The following is a 26,463-nucleotide window of genomic DNA, read 5'->3' on the forward strand; positions in this document are numbered from 1 at the left end:
GATTTTGGAGCTGTTCCAGACTCTGCCGGAGGTTTTTATGTAATACATAGTGTGTGCATCATGTTACCATTCTGAAATCCACAGGCCCCAGGCATTTCAGATGATGAGTTTTGGAGCTATCTGAGCTCCTCCTCCAGCCCCTGAAGTCAGGTGGCTCAGGAAAGCCATCAGGGTTATTTAAGCTAAAGATGTTGACAAATACTGAAAGCTTTTGCCTTGCCACCATCTGAATCTCTTCTGGGTCCCTGGGTTCCTGCAGCCTGGAGCCAGCTTCCCGGAACACAAGTTGGCATGGGGAGGGGAGGGGATCCAAAGACCAGCCCATCAGCCCATAAGAATCTGCTGCTTTTCCACCCCAACAGAGCTGGCAGAGGCAGCATGCTGGTATTTGATTGGCTTCAGGTATAGACATGCCTGAATATTCCAAATATGCTTCCAACTCCCCACCTCATTGGGCTTCTAGCACCTTCTCCACTACCACTGCCCCACAGTTTCACCTCTGCTCCCTCCTCCCTAGAGGCATTCTCAGGGGAAGGGGTGACAGAGACTTGGGGAATGCTAAGGGGTGGAGAGAGCCAAAGAGTGTGGGGAATTGGGCTAAAGGAAGAAAAGATGCTGAGTGTGAGAGAAATGATGAAGATGGACACTCTGGATGAGAAACAAACCTCGGACACGCAGTGGAACAGGTTTGGCATGTTTCGCTAATGCTGTTTCATGACCCCAGGAGGCTTTTAAAATAGTAGAAAACCCGGGCCCATAACTGTGACCAATATTGAGCAACTGTTATTCACAGGTCCCTTGGCTCTAGCCGTACATTTCAGGGACTTACTAATGACTGTGAAGGACTTAACCTGTCCTGATGCACGATTGTCCAAGTGGGTATCTCAGTTCTGACCCTGGGTCTGTTGTCTCGAAAATAACTCATCTTATCCTGCCACCTCAAGCTACTTTTCCAACAGACCTGCAACTGCTGGACAGCAGACCTGCATCTCAGAAGAAAACAGAAGACTCTCGGAGTGATAAGGTCTGTTGGTCAAATGGAGAATTGGTGCATGCAGAGCTGAGTAGGATGGTGGCAATCAAATTCAACCCTCTTGCTTCACAGATGAGAAATCTGAGACCTAGAGAGGGACTGAATTGCCCAAAACCATGCAGTCAATGGAAAGGAAAGGTGGCCCTGGAGCCTGGATAGTGCTTTCTGTCACTTCACTGGGACAAGGATGGGGACGTCTGTGAAGCTCCAGTCACATCTTGTTGACCTTTGCAGTCAGAAAAAGGATAGTGCTTTCTATTACCTCACTGTGACGAGGATGGGGATGTCTGTGAAGCTCCAGTCACATCTTGCTGACCTTTGCTGTCAGAAAAAGGCATGCTGAATGGCGCTCACCTTTGGCTTGAAAATCTCAGAAGAGATTTTCTCCAAGAATTTCGCTGTGCTCCTTGACTCTGTGTCCCGATCTACCCAAAGTTAGGACAAAATCCTCATGAAAGCTCTCTTGGGGAAAGCCAACATTGCTGGTGATCAGGGATGAGCTAAGAGAACCACGGCCCCAAACCTCGGCGGAGCCATCAGAGGGGCCGTTGAGGGGTCTCCTGGGCAGGAGCTCCGCGGGCGGCAGAGATCTCCCATCTGAACTTCTTGGATCCTTCTCACTTTGTCCGTCCCTCTCCGTTGGTTTGAGTAAGGCTGTGGTGTCCATCAGCCACAGGCTCAGGCTTTTCCGTAGCGCTGTTCCCAGGTGGCTGTACTCGTGCCCCACCACCATCCAGAAACCTCTGAGAGGATTTCGCCCCTGGGCTTGGTCTTCCGGCTCAGAGCCTGCGGCTCTCCTGTTGCCTTTAGCAGTCTGTCCCACGTCTCCCTCCTCCCCACGGAAGCTTGGGGTGAGTCTACTACCAGACTCCCAAACTCAACTAAGTCCAAACGCTGCTTTCCTAGGTTACGAGGGTTCTTGTTTCAGAACATAAAATTAGGGTGGAAAATCGGAAAATTCTATCCTACAAAAAGATTCCCGGGCTTTCAGGAAAAAAAGGTCCTAGAACAAGTCTCAAAAAGAGTATCTAGTTCAATTTCTAGGGTGATTTCAAACTGACCCTCCTCTAAACGTCTTCTCTCCTACAAGTCTGCACACATGTGCACACCCAACCACGAGTCTCAGTCTGGTAGCTGGGGCTGCCCGGGAATTCCCACATATTTGTTGCTATTTCAGGCCTGACTACAGAAGGTAAAAGACTCAAAACACTCTAAGGCCTCAGGAGCCTCCAGATTTAGAAAAGCTCCAGTTGATATCCACCATTTCAAAAACTGATGGCAAGACCTTTCTAACACCCTTGCCTCTTGGCTACCTAGTTAAAAAGGTGCTTCCAAATGATTAACACTGGACACCAAGCTTCAAATGTGAAATGTACCTCATGCTGCTGCCTATTTCAAACTACAAACCCTCTCCATCTTTTCCAAGCAAAGGAGATGACTTCCATTATTTCTTAAAAATGACTATAGGAATAGGAACCAGCAAGGCCTGATTCCAGAACCCCTTTGAGAGTCTCAGACTCAGGCGAGGAGGAAGTGAGAACACATTCCTCTGCTGGTGACCTTGTCCTGGAGGCAGAAACCGCCCACAATGGAAAAATGAAGAAACCGAGACTCTATGTGAGTTTATCATGGCCCAAGAACCCAGAGGGAAAGAACAGTGATGACAAGATCAGAATCCAAGTTCTCAGAAATCTGCCCCAAAGAACCCCTATCAGGGAAGTAGAGTCTCATCTGTTTGAAGAAAATCGTGCCTGGAGGCAAGATTTTTTGATTTCATGGACTAGTTAAATTTCAAAAAATGAAATTTGAGGAACCACTATAAAGTTGCCAACTTTTCAATTTGCCAAATAAGGATATTTAAAAAGCCTACCTACCATCTACTCTCATCACCAATTCTTGAAAAGAATAAGCAAGCCATAGCCTCAGAATAAATATTTGAGTACATCTCCTGCCCCCAAAAGAAATCCTTTAAACTGAATACATTTTTGCTTCCCTGCCAAAAAGTTCAATATGCTTTCCCTTTCTTTTCTCATTTCATTTCGGACTGGTGAAAACTCTTGTCACAGACCAAAATTTGATAATCACTGGGATAGATGACCTCTCTATGTCCTTTTCAGCTTAAGCCTAAAAATGAAGAGAACAATCCTAAGCTTTGGTGATTCAGACCTTTCCAGGAAATCAGAGCTGGCAGACTTGAAAGGGAGGGGGAATCGACAAGCATCTTTGCTCATGTGAACACACTCTGTCAACTACAAAGAACTAAGCAATGTTGATTATTTTATAAATCCGGTGTTCAGTGAGCATCTACCTCCTCGTGGAGTCTCCCAGGTTTCCATGAGCTCCTGGATTTTACTGTCCCCTTGTCTGTTCAGATAATCCAGAAAAAAAGGGGGAGGAAGATAATCTTCCCAAAGTCAAGAACGATCTGAGAGAGAACTTCCCCGGTGGAACAGCGGGTAGGAGTCTGCCTGCCAGGGCAGGGGACACGAGTCGATGCCTGGTCCTGGAAGACTCCCCATGCCGAGGAGAGACTCAGCCTGTCAGCCACGACTCCTGAAGCCTGGGCGCCTCCAGCCTGCGCTCACAACAAGAGAAGCCGCTGCTCAGAGAAGCTCGTGCCCCGCAATGAAGAGCAGCCCCTGTGCACCACAGCCAGAGAAAGCCCACAGAAACGAAGACCCGGCGCACCCGCAAGAAAAAGAAAAGAATAAAGAGCTAAAGGAGGCTACTGGGGAGTGGTAGAGAGGATCAGGTCAGCAGCTCACATGTATGCAGACCCACTGATGCCATTTCAGTTGCACAAGTAGGACCCAAGAGAGGACCGACTCCATTGCAGGAAGCACTTTTTCCACGCTGCCTTCCACAGACAATGGCTGCTTGCTCGTGACTCTGGTGGAGACAAGGTGGGGGATGAAGTGGAGGGAAGTTGACACTACTTCGGGGCAGAGGAAACACAAAAGAGCACTGGATTAGGAGCTGCATCTTATCCTAATCCTTCTGCTGACTAACCGTGAGTCCCTTAGCACTTTTTAGCTCCCGTCTCCTCATCTATGTTATAGGAATGATATTCTGTCTTCCTGATAGGGTTACGGTGACTGTGAGATCCTTGAGGGCGGAACCAGGTCTTATCTGTAGATAAGTCTTAGAGACTGTATACCCAGTCTCTAACACAGCACCTAGGAGAGAACAAGGCTTGGTAAACAGCTGCTGAACTGGGCCAGAGAGTGTCTCCCAGCTGGAAAACCATACACAAATGAATGAAATGAAAGGTTATTATTATCTGTTGGCCAAACTGATGCATTGCACCATCTACCAAATATAAAAAAAAAAACACTAAAATTCTATTTGGAAGTAGCTGGTGATGTAAATAAAAAATAGTTTTTTTAAATGCCCATAGTTTCAAAAATAACCAGGCTACACTACATATTAATTATCCTGCCTAATAAATAACTGTGTGATTGCCTCCCAGACTCAACTGCAGTATATAATTTCTCAAGCTGAAAATGTGTTTTGCCTAGCCCTCATCACCTCTCATCCATCCATCTCATTATATTCAGAAGTCAGCAGGCAAACTGTGGTCCTCTCACCCACAGGTTACATCTGTGTTGAGAGTTGAGGTCTCTGTTTGGCTACAGCCTTGAACTGTATCAGAACCTAAGATTCCCTAGTCCCCTCTCCTGGATCCTTTCCAGAACTCCATGTTCTGCCTCTAGCAGACTCCACCACACTCCTCTTCCAATGCTTATCTCAGCACCCCAAATCTGCTTTTCAAAAGCCACATCTGGCCCGGCCCGGCCAGCACCCACCACTCCTGCGGACCCTGCTGCACAGCACGTGCTGCCCAGGGGACACCACTGCACAGACAGGTCCTGGCACCTTGGCCCGGCTGCCCACCCACCAGCCCCAGTATGAGGTAGGCCTCTGATCTCTGCTCCTGGCCATTGAGAAACACCACGCAAACCCTGGGAAGACAGAGCCGCATTCAGCCAGTCTGACTCACCAATCACCACCCCATCCAAACTTGGGTTTCAGGAAGAGTGCCAAGCCCCTACCCCACCTCCACCCCAGGCACTGGCCTCCATCCTGCCCAGTTCTGAGGCTCTGAGAAGAAAGTGCTCCTGGCACTTGTCTCTAATAGCTTTGATCTCATTCAGCTGGATCACCCTAATACTACGTGGAGGCCATGCTAGAATTTATACTGGTTAAACCGTCCCACTCTACAGACTTACAAGTTAGCTCTACCGGGAGTGTTTCCAAGTGCCTGCAACACCCAGGGCTGACTCCAGGGACAAGAGTCCTCTGGACACACACCTCCATGTCCCTAAGTCCCCTTTGCAATCCCACAAGTGAAAAAATACTCACATTCTAGGAAGTCAGAAATTTTCTCTAACTTTTTGATTGGAGACCCTCAAGGAAGATAGATATTCATGGGACACTCTTATTTGTTAGGAGATAAAGAGATGATAATAAAGAGAAAGTGTAAAGATGATTTGCTTTCCAAAAACAATAGAAGTGCTTCACACACACACAGACACACTGCCTCCCTCCCTGCCCTTCCTCTCCCTCAGCAGACACTCCTCTCTCTCTCTCTTATCTCTCTTATTGTGAACCACTCCTCTTTGCCCAACATGTGTATCCTCCTCCCCCCAGGGTCCTCTCCCCTGAAGGCTTGGACAGCCCCATTTCTTCCCAGCCCAGGTGCCCGGGACCCCAGATATTACCTTCCATGCTGGCAGCCAGGACCCAGCTGGAAGACGCAGGCTGTTGATTGGGAAAGAATCCTAACAACACTCCTGATCCAAGAGTGGCTCCTCCCTTGAGAAGCAAGGAGACAAGGAGAGGGCCCGGCAATCCAGAATTTCCCCAGCCTTCCAGGAAGGCTCTGGTGTCAGCTTTCTCTCTGTTACAGCATTGACTGAAAACCAGGGAAAATTCTCCAATAAAGCAGAGTCTGAAATCTGAAACTGCAGGTTGGCTCAGTCCTATATAAATACACTCACACCCCCGGCTCCGCGGGTCTGATGGCTTACCCGCCCTCGCGCTCCCCTCCTCCCCACCCAGCCTGCAGCTCGGGAGCATCAGACAGCCCTCTAGCTGCAGCTCCTCCAGGCGCCCGAGTAGAGCGGAGCCATGCGGGCCCAGACACTGCCAGGCGCTGTCCACAGGCTCTCCCAGCCCGCCCCCTCCAGCTGTTCAAGTCCACGTGCTTAAGTGACGCTCAGGGTCACGGCAGCGAGGAGGGTGGGAAGTTTCCAGTTGAGGAGCAAAGATTTCTGGAGACTTCCTCCATGTCAAGGAATAATACTCTCCTAAGGATCAGCTTCCAGATAACTGGTCTCAGTTCAGTTCAGTTCAGTTCAGTCGCTCAGTCGTGTCCGACTCTTTGCGACCCCATGAATCGCAGCACACCAGGCCTCCCTGTCCATCACCAACTCCCGGAGTTCACTCAGACTCACCTCCATCGAGTCAGTGATGCCATCTAGCCATCTCATCCTCTGTCATCCCCTTCTCCTCCTGCCCCCAATCCCTCCCAGCATCAGAGTCTTTTCCAGTGAGTCAACTCTTTGCATGAGGTGGCCAAAGTACTGGAGTTTCAGCTTTAGCATCATTCCTTCCAAAGAAATCCCAGGGCTGATCTCCTTCAGAATGGACTGGTTGGATCTCCTTGCAGTCCAAGGGACTCTCAAGAGTCTTCTCCAACACCACAGTTCAAAAGCATCAATTCTTCGGCGCTCAGCTTTCTTCAGCGCTCAGCTTTCTTCACAGTCTAGCATATATTAATCGCTAACCACACCTTCCTCTCCTCCAAGTTTCTGCATCTGGCTCTTACAGAGTCACCCCTTTCCCTTATGTTTTAGCCGTAACAGAATCAGGCCAGGTGAGAGTGGGAAGGAAAATCTGGTGACAACTGGCTCATTTTGCAGATGAGAGAGCTGAGGCCAGGAAGATGAAATGGCTTGTCAAAGCTAGGCAATGACTTCTAGCCAGATTTGGCATCTTGGGTAGCAGAATAAAAAGAGGCTTTAAAAGTCAGATGCTTTAACACAACTAGATGATCCCTTGAACCACTAATTGTTCACTTAACCTCTCTGAGCCTTATCCTTATTTGTAAAATGAGGCAAAAAAAAATCCTACCTGAGAGAGTAGCGACTACACATATAACATGTATAAAGCAGTTGGCATACAACAGGCATTCAGTAAGGATCCACTGAGCACCCTTCCGTCTGTGACTGCACGCTAGATTTTACTGGCTGGCTTGAATGGCCTTTAGTACTTGCTGTTCTTCCAGGGGTTGGCTTACTGTTTCCAGTTCATTGTCTTTATGTCAACCTATTAGCATTCAGTTTACTTTTAACCGTGCTCAGCATGTGATGCTTCATTTCTGTAAAGGAAAATCTTTGATCTACAGGCCAAGGTCATAGATTTGCGTTGAAGTCCTCCCAGCAGACGTCACTCACATCTTCACCTCCAGGCTCCAAGCTTCAGCCCAGCTGGACAAGGAGCATTTCCCCAAGGGGCTTGGCCTTAAACTCACATACCTAAAATCAAATTAAGATTCACCACCCACTGACTATATTATTGTATTGATATGATCAGTCTACAAGATACAGTAAACGAAGATAGTAAGGGGCAGAACATTTAGCTTCATATGCTACCATTTGGGTTAAGAAATGACTTGTAACTACCTATATATGTTTGCCTAGAGCAGAGGTCAACAGATTTTTTATGTAAAGGCTTAGATGGCACATATTTTCAGCTTAATGGGCCTTATCGTCTCTGTCGCAAATACTCAATTCCGCCTTTGTAGCACAAAAGCAGCCAGAGACAATGTGTAAATAAATGAGCATAAACAAGTGAGCATGGCTGTGTTACAATACAACTGTACTTGTGGACACAAACACTTAAATTTCATACAACTTTCATGCGTCACAAACCACTATTCTTATTTTCTTAGCCATTTAAGGGTAACCATCATTGCTGGGTCTTTCTCAGACAAAATTAGGTGGGGGGCTAGATTTGGCCCATGGGTCATAGCCTAGACTGGCTTAGAGCATTTCAGAAAGGGCATAGCAGACACTGGTAACAGTGATCACCTCCAAGGAGGGAGCTGAGGCTAAATCTGAGACGAGGTAGGAGAAACTCTTCATGGAATACTATTCTGTACTTTTGAAAAGTATAACCTACGCATGGTTAAAAAAAAAAAATTTTTTTTAATAAAAACAGTTAATTATTAATGGGCTCCCCATATAAGCTGTCTTACTTCTGTAAATGTCAACATAAACTGTCCCAGGCAACCAGGCTTATAACCACAGCTTTGAGTCTCTCCCACCCCATCTCTCCACAGTGATCAGTGTCCAAAATCCACTGGCCTGGTTCACCGGTGCCTCAGCCCAGCACTAGCTAATCGACTGCTCTCCCACCCCCCCCTACCATTGTCGTTACCACTCGGCTCTCGTTTCATAGAGCCTTGTACCCTTAACTGACTTTTTACTTGTGTAAAGCTCATTTCCCAAAGAGAGACTGGAGCTTTTTAAGGACTGGGACAATACCTTGCCTTCCTGGGTCTCCTACACCACTGCCTTGCGCTCAGTAGGAATGCCATAAATGGTTGCTTGATTGTTAATCTCCCATCCTGCTAGAGAAGGTTTGGAATACAGAGCACAGATCCACCCAGAACAGAAGCTGGTTCTGAGACATGCAGCAAGACAAGAGTGTACACAAGCTCAAAGTCTTTGATGGTGATAAACATTTAGGGAGAGGAAAGAGTCAAGGTTTGATCCAAATGAAAGGGGCTGTGCTTTGGAGAAGGCCGTCAGGAAGCCCCAGGGGAACCCTCTAATTCCAATCTCTCGTGCATTTGCCTAGTAGTGAAGGGAAAACTCCCTATCCTCTCCTGGGGAATTGTGGTGATCCCAGAATCAGACCTTCCATGTTTAGGAGCCATCTCAGCACAAAGCAGTCTTCTCTCCCACCCAAAGGAGGAAAAGCTGGCCTCCAGCACTCGGAAAAGACAAACGAGCCACATGGACTCCCACAAGGACAAGGCACTACCTTTGAAGGTGGTCTATCCTGCTACTGAAGCGTGCCATCAGCCCGCTTTCTGCCTCCACCCATTATTTCCAGTTCTGAGCTAAACAAAGGTTTCCTGCGTGGGTTGAAAAATAAATACATAAAACCGATGGTAATTTCCAAATACAATAGAATTTGTGAATATTGCTTCCTTCCAAGATACTTTTTTCAAAAAACATAAAATCATTGACTCTTTGGAACTGGAAATATCTTTGCTAAAATATGTCTACGGAGAGACTTGCGCGGTCCAGAGGTCAAGAATCTGCCATGCAATGCAGGGGGCGCAGGTTTGATCCCTGGTCGGGGAACTAAGATCCCACATGCCGAGGAGCAACTAAGCCCGAGCGCTGCAGCTACTGAGCCCCCGAGACACAGCTAGAGAGCCTGTGCACCACAATGGAAATGCCAAGTGCCACCAGTAAAACGCGATGCAGCCAAAGACGCAGACGAAGATTTTGTAAATGTTTATGAAATGAAATTGAATATAGTCCCTGTTTCCCAACAGGAAAGCATTCAGGGTTATGCTGTAGAATAGACTGCTTTATTTCCCCATGGGAGGAATCATCACCAACACCCATGGCCATGTGGGTTCTGAAATCCCGTGTTAGGCCACAGGGAACACAGCTAGTAAGTAGTAAAGCCAAAATTCAAAGCTTGGTCTGCCCAGCTTCGAAATTCAGCCTTTCCTACAGTCCAAAGTTTCCGTGACACTAGATCACCCTGTCTTTGAAATGGGCAGAAATGAGAAGTTCCATCAGGACCATCAGAAGCATACAGCCGTCCTGCAGCCCATCAGATTGCATCCTCCTGAAGTATTCAGGCCTCCCTGGGATGGAAGAAAGGAGACCAAAGACAAGCCAAAGCCAGGATGCCAGTGCCCCAGATACCCAGAGGCAGAATGGGAGGGCGTCTCTCTGGCTCACACATGGACTGACACAGGTGGGAAGGGTGTGACTGAGCCATTCACGCTGCCCACCTGCACTCTGCCATCTTACTACCCAACTGCTCATAGGCCCCTTGCTTCACCTGGCCTCTAAAGCCACCCTCTCCTTTATCTGTCATCCCTCTGGGACTTTCCCACAACCAGCCTTCACAGGGGCCTGGCTCAGGCCTCCCAGCAGGGCTAAAGCACTTGGGAGCCCATGAAGTATGGCATTATTTGGGCACCACAAACACAGCATTTACCTGGATCCTGGCACCTTTCCTCTGCAGCCCTGCTTTTGGTAAATATTTGGCTGGCTCATGCAGGACAGGGCTGGGGCCTCTTTGCCCTATATCCGCAAAACCACAGTTTTAGGAAGATGTGCTACAGAAGGTGGGGTTAGGCAAGAAGAGTCACAAACACTTGTATCCAGCCAGTCCCCCAGTTCCACAGGGAATAAGCTAGTAAGTAGGGAAGCCAAAATTCAAAGCTCGGTCTGCCCAGCCTCAAACTTCAGCCTTCCCTACAATCCAAAGTTTCCATGACACTAGGCCATCTCTGCCAACCCCAGCAGAAAATTACCAGCGGCACTTTGCCTTTAGCACACCCTCTGAGCAGCTCTGAAACATTTGTGGCTAGGCTCTTAGCCCATTATCAAAACTGAGCTTCAGATCCCACAAAAGTTCTTGATTGTCCAGTTGGAGTTCACAATGCTGAGCGATGCCCTCCTCCAGGCAATTGTCAGAGCCGCCCACCCAGCTCTCTTTCCAACCTAACGTGCAGGTGCCTGGAAAAAACCCTAGTTGCTCTGCACGGCAGAGCACTTACCTCCAGAAGCACGCACATGACTGGCGTCATCTGGCCTCAGTGACTGCCTGGACACAGGGGATGACCCTCCCCATTTCTGAAGAGGCAAACCACAGCCAGGAGTTTGGAGCCCACACAGGATGTTAAGACTGGAGGCAGGATGGGCCCCAAGCCCTGCTTCCCTCCTCAGTCCCTGGAGAGAGAGCACCACTCTCTCTGATGGTCTAGAGTCTGTATCGGCCCAAGGAAGTGCCAAGAGGTCCTACCTCCCTCGCCCCCATTCTCAGGTGGCTGTCCTTGAGAACTTCAGCTGGCCTCTGAAGCCACCCAGCCCTTTATGTGTCATCTCCCCGGGAGATACAGTCATTAGCAGAGAGCACCATGTAGGTGTCTAATTAAGCAACCAGCGGCAAATGCAAAACCCTGTTTAAGCACCTCACAGAGCGTCCACTTGGGGATCTTCTTACAGGCAACTCCCTCTCCCGAGCGTCCTGGAAGTTCCCTATTGTTTGCCTGGAATACAGAAAAGTGTCTAATTCTGCCCTCCTCCTTATCTGCTGGCACTGCCTTCCCATCCCCAGCACACCCCAGGGGTGCCAGTCACATGGAGCACGGTGTGAATGTGCCCCTAGAACTGTGGGGCACGACAGCGCCGGGTGGGTGGGAAAGTGCCTGTGCCCAGGCGCGAGGGGCAGGGTCTCCTGAGAGGGCGTCTGCCTACCTGGCCTCTGTAGGTGTCCCAGGGCCACATCCTAGTTTGGGGTCTGGGCTCAGGAAGCAAGGGGCCCTCCAGCCGCTGGGGAGGAAGGGCTGGCGGGGAGGTGGGCAGCATGGGGGCTCAGCCACACTCCTCCCACTTGTGGCTCTGAGTCCTCTCTCCTGTCTGCACTGTAGCTCACCTGGTCCCGGCTCACCCTTTAAATGGAACGTTCCACTCGCCCTGGGAGCCCAGGGGGAGTGGGGCAGGAGTCCCTGTTCAAGAACAGCTTTCTTTTCTAGAGACTAGTGTGTCTGGGATTCCATCAGACACTGCTGCAGGTGGCAGGTGGAGGGAGGGAGCGAGAGCCACAGCAGAGGACAGAGGAGGACCAGACAAACTTAAACTCGAGCTCCGCGCCCCCGAGCCCAGGGCTGGTACAAGCTGGAGACTGGCAGGGAACAGACACCACAGTCTGCTCCCTCCTGGCACAGCCGCCTTCGGGCATAGATGAGCACCCTGACAAGCAGGGGTGAGAGCCCCCCACCGCTCACCTCTGCTCCTTTGCCCCTCCCTTGTTCTTCCTCCATGCCCTCCTCTCCCGGCTTAGAGACCTTTATCAGCCTTCTCTCTCTTACCCTCACTAGGGAGGAGGGTCGAGGGCCTGTCTCTATGCCTGCAAGCTTTTCCAAGGGGCAGTGCATTTGCCTGTACCGGGAGTGGGGGGGGGAACATCACCCAAGAGACAAATCCAGGGCTTCTAACCCACCGGGGGCTCTGAGGACCCCAGCCCCTACCCCGAGAGGTGGGCCCCGTATCGATGTCGGCTACAGTGCCCTCCCGTGCCCCAGGGCTCTGCCAACTTGGCCCAGAACCCTGGCACGCATACCGATTCCACTGAGATATGTGGGTTCTCGCTGACAGAAATGGGAGGATGACTGTTCTGTCCAGGTGTTTTCCAATTCCTAGGAGACAAACTGTACTTTGGTTGCAGCCAGAGAGATTTAGGTTAGACACCCAGAAGCACTTGGAATGAGTAATAAGAGGAAGTTTAGGACTCTGTGCTTTAAAAATATAGCCCATGTCCCCTCTGCAGGGTATGGTTTAGTGCCTGTTTTCATCATGTTACTTTCTTGCTCAGAAATTTCCCCTGGCCGGCCACATGAAGGCCTCGCGCCTCGATTAGCATCCCAGGTCCACCACAGTGAATCCCCAGTCATCTTTCAAACGTCCTGTCCCAGTGCTCCATGTGAAAGAAATTCTAGTCCAGCCACAGCGTCCCAATATTTCCCCCCAGAGCCTTAAGGATCTCTGCTTTGGGCCATGCCCACCCCCCAACAAGACGCCCCACTCCTCTCAGCCACCAGAGCAAGCCACCTGCAGATCTTAACCAAACTGATTGTCTGATAGCCTGAGGGACTTCTCTAAGAACCTGATTTCTAGATTCCATTCTAGATGCCTGTTGAACCCAGGTATCCAAAAGCAAGCAGACACTGCTTTAAGGGGGAGCGCCAATGCCACCGTTCCCAGAAAGCCTGCAACAAACACCCCCGGCCCACAGAAAGCCTCCTCCCGTGTGCAGATATGGGCACATATTCACCACTCGTTCCAGGGACATCCGTGCATCCACGGGGCTAAAGACTTCTCAGTCTTTAGACTTTAAGAGGGGTTCCTGCACTCGAGAAACTCCAATCTAGTCCTGGACACAGACAAACCAAACCTACCAAACTGTCCTCGTCTCAAAGGCAGCGCATGATGAGGGCAGAATAAGGCAGAGGCAGGAGCAGGTCAGGGAGGCAGCCGCATGGAGACAGCAGCTTCTGGGAGACCCAGGGTGGGCGCCCCAGAAAAAGCCACAGAAAAGGGGCGGCAGAAAACCGACCCCTGGCCTGGGTCAGGAGTCACGCCGAGAGGTGAGAGTAACACAGGGGCGAACGCGTGTCCACTCCTGTGTTTACCACTCCATACTTGCCACCCCGTGGTCCCTCAGAAGGAACTGGAGCTGGGGGAGCGTCGGGGGACTGGCTGCAAGGCCCACCAGGCACAAAGCGGCCGGTGCTCAGTAAATATGTTCTCACTGATCAACGGACGAAATGACCTTTGAAGCCTCACTCCCAGCAGCAGGAAGCACTCAGGAGCAGCCACAGCGCTGAACAATATTTTCCTAACTTTTTAAACTACTAAAAGCAACCCCGGGACAGATAAGGGGAGGTGAGGCGCTGGCTGGGAGACAGCCTGGCTTTCCTGACACAGGATGTGGGAGTGGGTGTGAGAGCCGATCCCCCTGAAAGCTGGGCAAGGCCTGTGGGGACAGCTGCCCTGAAAGACAGCTGCAGGGCGCTCAGGACAGGGGCCCATCTGGGAGGAGGGTTCCCCGCAGGCTGCCTAGCGGTCCCAGCCTCCCCCAGCCCCTCTCCCTAATACAGCGCTGGACTTGAGGGGCAGGGCTCCCCAGAGCTGGCGGGGTCTCATGAGCTGAGCTTGTCCCTCCTGCTGCAGGGGCAGTGGCTCCGCTGACCCGCCCCAGAGAGACAGAGGTCCTTCTGAAAGGTCACAGCTTCCCCCGGCTTCCACCTTCTCCGGCCTTCCAGTCTTTGGGTTGACCTTTATCTGGCTGGCTGGAATTTAAGCCATCCCACACTAGGGAAGTCAACCCAGATATCAGACTCACCCCGATAAGAGTGCCAGCACAGGCTGACAGAAGCCATGCACAGCCTGTTCCCGCTGCCTGTGGCTCCTGTGCTAGGACCCCCTGGGGTGGGGTGCTCCCTGCATTTCACCAGGAGGCCATGCAGCTGAAGAGCAGGTAACGAAGCCCAGGTGGGCGAGGCGGCCTCTGTGTATCCGCTTCCTTCATCATCATCACACGCAGTCACACCACCACCTGTATAACCTGCAGCTAAAATCACCGGAGCCAGAAGCCCAGAGCCTGCATTCTAGCTTTCCCTGAGCCCTGGCCGGACCACTGAATGTCTCTGTGCCTCTCTTCCTTCACCCGTGGAATGGAATGGAACCTACATTCACTTAATTTAGCTCTCGTGCGTATAAAGTAAGTTAATAAATACAGGAGTGTTTCAAAGTTCAGTTCAGTCGCTCAGTCATGTCTGACTCTTTGCGACCCCATGAACTGCAGCACACCAGGCCTCTGTGTCCATCACCAACTGCCAGAGTCCACCCAAACCCATGTCCATTGAGTCGGTGATGCCATCCAACCATCTCACCCTCTGTCGTCCCCTTCTCGTCCTGCCCTCAATCTTTCCCAGCATCAGGGGCTTTTCAAATGAATCAGCTCTCCACATCAGGTGGCCAAAGTATTGGAGTTTCAGCTTCAACATCAGTCCTTCCAATGAACACCCAGGACTGATTTCCTTTAGGATGGACTGGTTGGATCTCCTTGCAGTCCAAGGGACTCTCAAGAGTCTTCTTCAACTCCACAGTTCAAAAGCATCAATTCTTTGGCACTCAGCTTTCTCCGTAGTCAAACTCTCACACTTATACATGACCACTGGAAAAACCATAGCTATGACTACATGGACCTTAGTCAGCAAAGTAACGTCTATGCTTTTTAATATGCTGTCTAGGTTGGTCATAGCTTTTCTTCCAAGGAGCAAGTACCTCTTAATTTCATGGCTGCAGTCACCATCTGCAGTGATTTTGGAGCCCAAGAAAATAAAGTCTGTCACTGTTTCCCCATCCATTTGCCATGAAGTGATGGGAAGGGATGCCATGATCTTAGTTTTCTTAATATTGAGCTTTAAGCCAGCTTTTCCACCCTATCAAGAGGATCTTTAGTTCTTCTTCACTTCTTCTTTAGTGTTTCAAAAGCTAACCCTAAAAGCAAAACCCAGGGTACTATTGACAGAACACCAGCAGCTCGAGAGAAGCCCAGCTGCCTCACGCCTTCAACAATCGGGCCCTCGTCCCGGGCTCCAGGCAGGAGCTCCAGGCTGGGGAGCCTTTCTCTGATCCATCTGGGAAGGGACAGAAAACAAGAGTGACATCCCGAGCCCCACCCAGCCCCCTCCCAGGGTCCGATGCTCTTGAGAGTCCCCATCTGGGAGCAGTGAGGTCCCTTCGCAGTCTCAGAACCCCAGTGCTCCCAGCAAGAGCGCCATCATTTCTCAAAAAAGGCCACGTGAAGCCACCCTGCCCTTGTCCTTCTTCCACTCAGACGTTTCCCCTGATTACCCTCCTGAGGAGACTCTGTAGGGCTTTTACCATGTAATTTTTGACTCATCAGCAGGTTGTGAAATCAATTTAGCAAGTCAAGATTAGCACTTTTAAAATTTAATGGAATAGAATAGAAAATCTCAGTGCGTGCTTGGTAAGAGTAAGCATTACTTTGCGATACCTCTCAAACCCATGACACACATATGCAGGCACACGCAAGAGTTACGGTCTTGGCTCAGTCGCTTGTCTTTCTGTGTTTCTGTGTCTTCATCTTTAAAATGAGTATTCTGATAGCGTCCGCCTTTTAAGGCTGTTGCGAGAATTACATTAGTTAACTACAGAAAGTGGTTGGAAAGCTGTTGGCTTAAGTCCTATATTATACATACATGTGTACATGTGTGTGCTTATTTATATCTTTCTGTAGTATGGAGAGAAAGGCTGAAATCTTTGCTGGGGGAGAAGCAAAGAAGTGTTTCTCCAAAGACAAGATTCCCAAGTCTCAGAGGTTTCATGAGTGTTCATACACATAGCTTTAGGGAAAGAGGCTTAGGTGATTTGAAGTTGGGCTTTCCTGGAGGCTCAGTGGTAAAGTATCTGCCTGTCACTGAGAAGACACGGATTCAATCCCTGGTTCAGGAAGATCCCCTGGAGAAGGAAACAGCAACCCACTCCAGCATTCTTGCTGGAAAACGCCATGGACAGAGGAGCCTGGGAGACTACGGTCCATGGGGGTGCAAAAGAGTCGGACACAGCTTAGTGACTAAACAACAACAGTTTGAGGAACACAAGCCGGAGCAGGGTGAGCGCCAGCATCTGAGAGCACTATGCTAAGCGCTTTCCCGATTAGCTCTTTTAATTCAACACACCCCTGTGTGGTAGGTATTACCAGGCCCATCTTCCAAGTAAGGAAGCAGCACCGAGAGGTGAACTTGCCACACGGCGTATCAGTGGTGGAGCCTTAATGTGAGCTCTGACTGCCCCGTCTGGGCTGTTACCCGTTGCATACACCACATTGTCTGCTTCCTTTGATGCCACCTTCTCACACGTGAAAGAAGCTTGTGCCACGGAGGAGACGGCTCTGTTTGTGAGAGGGGGGCTTCTCCTGCACTCACCTCAAAGCCAGGCGATTTAATTTTCTAATGCTCGAGTTCAGCAAACAGCACCCCCAGGGTCCCATCACAGAGTCCAGAGAGTTCTACTACAACAGGCGGAGGTAATGAAGTTGGTTAACAGGGCTCATGACCACGTGTGTTAAGCACTCGATCTGCGCAGTGTAAACCTGGCCGGAAGATATTAAACGCTCTCACACCCCTTATTCCAGAGGACTCAGGTTCTTTCTCATCATGTATCACTTTATCTTCACTATGGTCCAGAGATGCCAGGATCCTTCCGTCTCCCAACCTTGCCCGAGCTCACTTGCGTGAACGTTCAGCAGAGAGTGGGAAGGTTTCCGGGAGACAAGAAAAGAGGGACTCAGGTCCCCCCGTCACAAAGCGTCTGGGAGCACCTGGCTCTCAGTCTGCCCTTGTTTGCTCCCCACCTGGACATCGATGCCAACTCCCCTAACACAGGACACTCAGTTTGTCTCTGAAACCAACCGCGGGCTTCATCAAACCCAGCTGATACTTCTGGTGGGAAGAAAGAGGACAGACAAAAAGGACAACACAGCCGTAACTGTGAACGAAGGCTCTCCTTTCCCTGGGCCGCCCACAGTCGCGCACCTGCCACGGAAAAAGCACAGAGCAAGGGGAGGGGCAGCCACTCCTGTCCCACCAGCTGGGCGGGCCACTGCCTCTGGGGTCCCCAGCATCCTTGTTCACTGTCCCTCCAGTGAGAGCTGGCTAACATCGCCTCCTACGAGGCAAAACCCATGCTTTTGTTTGTATATTTTCATTCTGTAGTAAGCCTCAAAAAACTCTTTTTAAAAAATAAATAGGAAAACTTGAGATCCAGGGAGGTTAAGGACTTGCTCCTGGTCACAGACTTTGTGAATATAAGTGAGGGCAGGTCCCAGCAAGGCCAGGCTCCTACTGGAGGTGGCAGGAACGTCTCTTCCCCATCACCTGCACCCCCCTCCCCACTCCAGTGAAAAGGACCACTCCCTCTCCTGCACAGGTATTTCTGAGCCATGCTATCATCCCGTGTGATGATCTGTTTATGGATCTGTCTCCCACACAGTACTCTGAGTTCCTCGAGAGCACTGACCATGTCTTACTAATCTTTGCATTCCTGGTATCTAGCAGCTAGTGATTTCCTAATAAATGTCTGGCCAAGAGAGGGTGGGAAGGCAGGGAAGGTGGGATGGACAAAGAGGGCGGGGAGAGAAGAGAGAGATGGAAAGGGGGGAGGACTAAGGAGGGAAGAGGGAGAGAAGGGGGAGTAAGCAGGAAGGCAGGCAGGAGCCAGGGGGGAAAGAGGGCTGAGCAGGCGCCAGGAGAGAACGTCACCTCAAGGCACAGGGCCGGACCGCGCATGTGACCCTCCGCTGATCTAGGTCACACTGGGACGCACAGACGCGGGCTGCAGCCCCCAGAGCCCGTCCAGGACAGACTTAGGGAGCACTCGAAAGGGGGTGGCCGTCAGCTATCAGGCAGGCCTGGCAGGGTCCCAGGACGCCACTGCCCTCCTCTCTTTCTCACCTCGAAAAGTGAGAGGATGGGTGTTGCTGCTTCTCGGGCGCACCTGCGCCACCCCGCATGCCTTGCCATGCCCACCTGTCAATGGAGGCTCCTTTCTGTCCTGGATGATGGGCATGGATTCAGGGGAAGGGGACCGGCAATCCAGGCTGGGGCAGCCCCTCCCCTGGATGCTCAGCCCCGGAGGTGGGGTGAGCTTTGGGGGTGCTTCCCGGGTGAGGAGCTGGCACCACAGGAACCTGAAGAAGAAACCACATCCCTCCGCCTGGACCCCCCACAAAAGGCCACCCCACCTCCCTGAGGCGGGACGGAGGGGCAGCCCCTGTGGGAAGGAGCTCCTGCAGCACTCGGGAAACCACTGGAAACCGTAACTCAGCAAGCTGGCCTCTCTCGGGAATTTCCCCAGGACGAGGAGATAAGGAGGCTTCTTGCTCAGCCTGAGCCCCGTGAGGCCCCCCTGCTCCTCCCGCTTTTCTAGAAAGTACCAGGTCCCCAAGCCCTTCCTACACGGGCCACTGCTCACTCTGCACGTGCTTGTGGAGACCCCCGGTCTGCAAGGCACACTGGCCCCGAGGGCGGCAGGTGGGGCGGGAGAGGGCAGAGGGGCTTCTTGGCTTTCTCCGAAACGTCCAGAATGATGCCATCACACTCTGCAAATCCTGCCCAACCTCTTTGGAAATACAAGCCCTCAAGCCAAATCTGGCACGTGCCAGGCAGCCAGGCACCTAGCAATGAAGCAGGAACTTATTCCAGCAGGTCTTGTGGCTTCTCCTTTGCACCAAAGAGCTGGGTTGGGGAGCGGCGTCCAGGGTCAGTCACGCTGGGCGCTCTGAACAGACGGGGCAGTTGTTGCAGGGCAGAACGTGGGATCATGTCAGCTGGAGGTCACGGAGACACCCACAAGGACAACCTACTACTGAAACATCGGTCGGGGAAAGCCAAGGGCGCTGGCTGAGTTCTCATTCGGACCCTACAGCTCACACGCGGTGTTCTCTCAGGCAGGCCACGGGCCTCTCCGATCCTCAGGGAGGATCTCATCTGTGCAGGGCCCTAAGGACAAGCGAGGGCAAGGAGAAAGAGGTAGCAAACGGTGCCCCAGTGGGCTCAGACCCTGAAAGGATTAAACCCACCCTCCCGGTAGAGCCGCCAAGGGTCTTCACAAGCCACGCCCACCCCAGCCTCCTACTCCAGGATCCCGGAAGTGTTCTCTGCGTTTCAGCGTGCTGACGTATTTCCGGTTCCCCTCCAAGCACTCTGTTCCTCTGCCTGAGCTGCAGCCCTTCCACTCCCTCACCCACGCTTTGAGGCTGAGCCCAAGCCTGCCCCCTGCAGCTGCTCTTGACTTCCACTCAGGTGATTTTGTCTTCCTTCCTCTGTGTTTGCAAAGCACTCAGTGCATCTAATCTTATTTTTCTCAATTCTTTGTTTACAAGTCTGTCTCCTCTGCTAGACTATGAACTTTAAAGGGCCATGTTAAATTCATCTTCCATTACACAGACATTCAGTAAATGTTTGCTCTGTGCCAGGCCCTGTGAGGTACCAGGATACAGAGAGGGAAAGGCAGTCTCATGTCTGGGGTCGCCAGTGTCGCCAGTGTCCAGGGCAGCACGGGCACAGAGCCCAGCCTACCGCCCAGTCAGGAAAAGCAGAGGCCAGGACCGGCCCCTTGGGCTGCACATGGCCTGCTCTGCCCCCTTTGTCTTAGCAGGAGAAGCTGAGAGCATAGACGATGACCACTTCTGAGAACTTCACACGTACCTTGTAGGCACTGCTCTCCGTACTATTTTTTTTAATCCTCAAATTAACTCTCTGACAAAGGCCTCTGTAGATGAGTCAGGTGATGCTCAGAGAGGATGAGAAACCTGCTCAAGGTCACATAGCAGGTAGCAGAGCTTAGCTAGGACCTCAAATTGGTCTGACCACCCCTTGCCCTTAGTCTCATGCTGCCCAGTTTAAATATGCAAACAAATGAGCACCTGTGTGTGACCAGACTTCTTTTTTTAAAGGAGGAAATAATGATGTATTAACTCAAGGCTCTAAACTGTATGACTTTAGTCCTAGCTACCCAGGTGGCCTGCTAGAAATTCTCAATTCCTTTCCTTTCCACTGCAACAGAAGTTTCCAAAACAAATAAGCCAGGCCAGCTCCCCACCCTGACTGGGGAAGCCAGTGGGACTGCAGGGCAGAGTGCTGCCATCCAGCTTTTACCACCTTCAAAGTGTCATTAACCGCTGCTGGGCAGGTGGCCCGGGTCCCTGCAGCCTCAACCACTGTCCCTGTTATCCAGAGCTATCAACCACTGAGATTCTTCTCCTAACAGGGAAACAGCAGAGACCGGGCCGCCCGTGGTCTGCTCCCCGACCAGCCATGATCGGCTTCGCAAATGTGCCCCTCCACATTCCCCTAACCAGTATTTCTCTCTCAAAATCCAGCGGGAGCTACTGCCCAAGCGGACTCCTCTGCCTGGGCTTCAAGGGCTACTCTCAAACACTCCTTTCACTTCTCCTGTGACCACCCCACCCCCCCCCCCACCCCCCACCAACTCAAACTAAGCTAACCGGCCCTGGGGACTTTGCAAATGCCTTTCCTGTCTCATGGAGTATCATTTTACTGATGCAAGTTCTCCTCCTTCTTCCCATGCTAAATCTATATCATCTCTTTCAGGATGGTCCTGACAGATGGAGAAAACTGCTCAAGGCTACACGCGGGGTGCAGGAGAAGGCAATGGCACCCCACTCCAGTACTCTTGCCTGGAAAATCCCATGGATGGAGGAGCCTGGTGGGCTGCAGTCCACTTTCACTTTTCACTTTCATGCACTGGAGAAGGAAATGGCAACCCACTCCAGTGTTCTTGCCTGGAGAATCCCAGGGACAGGGGAGCCTGGTGGGCTGCCGTCTGTGGGGTCGCACAGAGTCGGACATGACTGAAGAGACTTAGCAGCAGCAGCGCACACGGGCTGCAGAGCTTAGACAGGACCTCAGGGTAGTCTGACCATGCCTTGATCCTAGTCTCACGCTGCCCAGCTCAAGTATTTGAACAAATGAGCACTTACGTGCACCCAGACTTCTTTTCTTTAAAGGAAATAACGATGTATCATTAACAATAAGGCTCTGAACTGTGTGGCTTCAGCTCTGTCATGGTCCTAACAGACCGTGCCCAGCACCGGTCTTGCCTTGGCTTTGTATTTCCCCAGAACTTGGTATCCTCCCTGCAGCTGTGTTGGAGGGAACCATTTGTTACACTCATTCATCTGACAAACATTTACTGAGGCCCCTCAACTATGTGCCAGGCATTTATTGTGTGTCTACTATGTGCCAAGCGCTCTGCTAAGCACTGGACATTCAGTGCCCTCGAGGAGCTTCTTGCACTGCTGCTAATCCCCTTCAGGCCCTGCCCTGGGGGAGGCACTTAGATCCGGAGCTCTCTGAAAACTGTCTCCTCTTTGTCATCCTCTCGTCTGTCGTTAACAAAGAACTTTTACTTTTGCAAGGTGCTTTGGCAACCATTATCTCATTTTATCCGCGGAGCACCCATACAAGGTAAGGTTGAAAGAGATTATTATTCCATTTGAGAGAGGGGGGCACCGAGGCCCAGGAAGATTAAGTGATCTGTTTAAGGTCACCTGGTTGCTATGACCTGGTTAGCAGCCAGGTCATCAACAGTATTCAGGTCCTTTGACACCAGGCGAGTGACCTATGCATGAAACCCTGCCCCATAACAGGCAGACAAGGGTCATCAAGATGGGACCTGAGTGATGACCCACTTCTCAAACTCTGTTGCTGCCAAGAGGCTAAAGCAAAAATAGAGAGCCTTAGAAAGTGCTTGTGTAACTGGAAACTTTGAAGAAGTTTATCTGTTTTCCTGGTACATAATAGGCACTCAGTACATATCTGCCAAATGAACGAACAACTTGCTAGACAGGCAAATGGCAGAGGGTATGAGCCAGCTAATAATAACGGCTGTTTGAGTGCAGACTTTGTGTCAGGCATAATCCTAAATGCAACTCACTTCATCTTCACAACAATCTTCTGAGATGGCTCTTACCATCTCCCTTGCATAGATGAGACAAAATGAGGTAAATACCCAGAATGGCAGGCCCTGGACGGAACCCGGTCAGACCGATGCCAGAGCTGTGCTCTTGACCACGTCAGCCAAGTGCAGGTCATACGCTCCTGCCATCCATGATAACCACTCAATTCCCACTACAAGCACACTGAATGAGTGTTCTGATGAGTGCTGAGTGAAGGCTGAAGTCACACTTCTGCCCTGGGCCCCAAGTTTCTGCATGAGTCACCCCCGGCTGGAGTGAAGTGTAATAAAAATCCAGCCCAGGGTGGCGGCAGAGGGTGTGTGTCAGCTGCACAAGGACTTCACAAGTCCTCTCCAGCGTCTGCACCCCAGAGTCCAGCCGTGACCTGTGGGCCTATCCCCCAAAGAGCAGCTCTCCACTCTGACTTGATTGCAAAACAGGCCTGGTAAGCATTGGGGCTACGAACGGTGAAGACCAGAGTATCCAGGAAGGAAATTTCTAGCATCTCAACCAAGGCTGAAGTAGAAGGCAGCATTAAGGAGGGTAGAGTAGTGTTCGTCACTGGGACAAAGACATGCTGGAAAGATTTATAAATAGGCTAAAGAGAGGGGCCTCCGTGAATAACTCCTTTATGGGAGGGGACGGGAAGGACGGGACGAGGCAACTTCAGCTCTTGCTATTTTCAGCCCCCATCAGAAAAGGAGGCGGGCCACTTAGGAAAAGTCTCATCACCAACAAGACGGGGACAGGGGCCAAAGAAAGAGCAGGCGGAAATAACCTTCTCTGAGGCGCCTTTCTCTGACAAAATCTTAAGTGGGAGGGACAAGATTCAGAAGAAATGATTTGAAGCGGGAGAGGCTATTCCAGAAATCACAAATGCTGAAGATTTGTGCCTAAAGGTTGCTGAATTATAAGTTGATTCTGATCTTAGTGCTTCTGTGTGTTCTTGGGCCTAAAGCTTACTGAACCATCCCTAGACTTCAGCTCCTCTAGTTATTAAGAGGCGTGTGTCACCTGTACATGTCTGTGTCCTCTGGCACAGGAACCATGCTAGGGTCCAGGAGGCCAGAGAGCGGAGGATGCTTGGAGTTACTCAGAGGAGAAGAGATGCAGAAACGTGAGATCTGGTCGGAGCTCTTGGCGACGGACAGGCAGGAGCCATCTCCAGGCAGCGCTTCAGGTGCTCCAATTGCAGAGAGGAGCAACTATTCTGATTGTATTAGAGCTCCTGAGAGACGGGGAAGAAGTGCCTCCTGCACCTTGGGTAGGTGACATCTCTGTCCAGTTATCTGTGACTTTAGATCTCTAGGGTCAGCCCACAGAAGCTGAAAATGTTCCCTGTGATTTAAGCAACATGGAGAAAAGCAGACCAGGGTTAGAGAGCTAACAGAGTGAGAATCCCCAGGGATGGGTGGCCAACTGTTTCAGTTTGCCCAGCAATGAAGGGTTCCCAGAATGCTGGACTCTCAGTGCTAAAGCAGAGACAAATCAGAACAAATGGGCCACCCTAATGAAGGGCTCACATGTTAAAGAAGTCTCTGGTTTGGCAGAGAACCCACGGGCACCATGTGGAAACCTGATGCTCAGAAATACTGAGAGGTCAGGTCCCAGGGTTGGGAGGTCAAGTGCCCTGATGCCTTCCAGTGAGCCTTTGGGCACAAACTGGCCTTGCTGGGCCTTACTTCCTCCAGAAGACCCAGATAAGTTTGCCTTCTGAGCTTGAAAATCTGCTAGAAAACGACTGAAGTTGCTCAGGACCCTGCGCCCTAAAAAAGCTCCTCCTTGGAAATTTCTTAGAATAGCTTGCAAGCAAACCCAGGAGGAGGCCATAAGGCAGGACTCTGCTCCCTGACTTTCCCCAGAGGTCACTCATCCTACCAAGATCTCCGGGGTCAGAGCAGGCAAGGGACTGAAAGATGGACATGGGGAGAGGTAATAACAGCCATTTCCAGGCGGCCAGGGCCAAGTTCAGCCAAGCAAGCAGCTAGGAACTTCTAGACTGGACAGAGCACAAAAAGGGGCAGTGCCCCCTCATTCTTCACCCTGCCCAGCGTCCTCCCTACAGAGTCCAGTGCCACGAACCGAGCTTCCCCTGGCTTGAATCCATTTAATTTTCCCTAAGCTGGTTTGTAGGGCAGGCTGCTGAGCACTCAACGTGTCCAGTCCTGCTGTAGCCGCCTTTCTCTACGGCCGAGGGCAGGCTCTGGTTCCATGCCCCTTCTGCCAGCTGAAACACAGCCCAGCTCAAACTGGGCCCCTGAGTTCAAGGAGACCAGAGGGCATGACTGGATACTCAGCTCCTCTGTCCATTAAAGGAGTCTGCCCCATTCTAAGGCCCAGAAGAAGGAAAGGGCGAAGAAGTTAGGATGGAGAAAGCTTCTCCGTCCTGCCTCTGCCGACTCAGTCATTTCTTAACTCAGCAAATGTCCTATAGCACCCACTCCGTGCGAAGCACAGGGCAAGAAACGGCACTGACACCCAGACTCAGAACCCGGGGGCGCAGGACTCACGGAGCTGAAGGCTACAGACTTCCCCAGCTCTCACTCTAAGGTTCTAAGTACGACCGCCTGCCTCTGGTCCCCGCACACCCACCCAAGTGAGCCTGCAGAGACGGGGAGATAAAAGGCAAAGAAGAGAAGCCCCAAATCCTGGTTAATTCATGAAGCAGAGCTCTGTGGGATACAGAGTCAAGCTTTGCCTCAATTTACAACACATTCCTAACAGACAACCATTTTGAGACTGAAGTCCAAACCCTAAGGATCAAGTTAGAGAATTCTTAAAGAATCTAAGGATAAATGTAGTTAAACCCCTTTTCTTTCTCCTTGACTGGTTCATCCATCCATCCATCCATCCATCCATCCACTCAGTTTGTATTTCACGAGTGCCTTTGGCGTGCCAGCACGGAGCTAGGCGTTAGCAGTCTGGGAGGAAGTTTAATCCAGCCTCACTCCAGCTATATCATCCAAATGTTCATGGCTCTGTGCCCTTGAACTCTGCTCACTGCCCAAACCCTGGGGTCCTCTGCTTAGAATAGGCCCAGGCAGAAGCCAGCTCCAGACAGTAGCCTCTGTAGTCTGGAGTTACGGACAAAGCGGTTACTTGGGTTTCTGCCTCGCCCCAGTCTCTCCCTTACCACTTTCTCCTCTGCCTGGGATGGAAACTTTGCCTCTGTCTGCTCACATGTTTCAGTCACAAGGCTGAGCTCCCAGCAAAAGAAGCAGCTCAAGGATACAACAGGCCGGCGCCAGCAAACAGAAATGCAAGCATTTATTTTGTTCATTCAGTACCAGTCTTCCTTTTTTGATGCCTAGGAAGGCGGTGCGAGCTCACTGCTTGCCTGGCCTTCCCACCTGTCCTTCCCACCGAGGGCTTACTCCCTGCTCCTCTCAGCCCTTTCTGTGTCTCATCAGACCCACAAACGGCGTCCTGTTGTCTACACAGCTCAGCGCTTGCGAGTTCGAGGAACCAGCCAGCGATCAGAGCTCATACGAGCACACAAGGTTGGGGCCTGCTAGTCTCCTCTCTTTCTGTGAGCCCCTTGCAGAGCCCTGCTCCGCCTGGCGTCTCTGGCCCACTGAGGCCGAGGAGTGCACCAAGTCCCGTGCCCGACCAGCACCTTATAAGTAAGCTTCCGCCTCTGCCCAGGCGGGCTGCTGTGTCTGCCTGTCTAGCTGCAGATTTCTATCTCTGATCTGCATGGGCAGATGGGCAAGCAGCTGTGCCAGGCCCCAGGGGACTGCAAGCTCCCGGGGAGGAGGCGTGTCCACCTGGCTCACTAGGCCCAAGGCCTCAGGGGGCCTCCTCAAGGATAAGAAACAGTCAGGCCTCCAAAAGGGAAAAATACAAGAGCGAGTCTCAGCCAGCCCCTGTGGCCTCCTACTCCCTCCTGCCTGCTCCCATTCCTAAGGCAGGGACAAAGCAGGCATCAGGGAGCCAGAGAGGCCAGACTGTTTCTCCCATTTTATGCACATCTTCTGACTTGCTGTGTTTCTGAGAGCAACTTCTCTGGATACAACCTCATTATCCTTAAAATTTGGGCTGAAGCCCTAGGCTGCTTTCTGACGACTCTGGCTAAGCTGAAAAGAAATGAAATTGCT

General features: G+C 51.3%; 1 protein-coding gene across 12 annotated transcripts in view; it reads right to left on the bottom strand.

Annotated features, from left to right (window-relative positions):
- The window catches only part of PLEKHA6 (pleckstrin homology domain containing A6), a 138,736-nt gene that overhangs the window by 69,342 nt on the left and 42,931 nt on the right, over window positions 1-26,463 (bottom strand). The window contains exons 1-2 of one of the 12 annotated variants that reach the window (XM_070767770.1): window positions 5,755-6,057; window positions 5,396-5,470 (exon numbers count right to left, since the gene is read on the bottom strand). The exons of 9 other annotated variants lie outside the window; for them this stretch is intronic. The gene's annotated coding sequence lies outside the window, so the exon portion shown is untranslated. Of the gene's footprint in view, window positions 1-3,798; window positions 5,057-5,395; window positions 5,471-5,754; window positions 6,058-26,463 lie in introns of those variants that run through there. 2 more of the 12 variants (XM_070767768.1, XM_070767771.1) reach the window with 2 other exon arrangements.

The sequence above is a fragment of the Bos indicus genome, chromosome 16, assembly GCF_029378745.1.
Source record: "Bos indicus isolate NIAB-ARS_2022 breed Sahiwal x Tharparkar chromosome 16, NIAB-ARS_B.indTharparkar_mat_pri_1.0, whole genome shotgun sequence".
NCBI lineage: Eukaryota > Metazoa > Chordata > Mammalia > Artiodactyla > Bovidae > Bos > Bos indicus.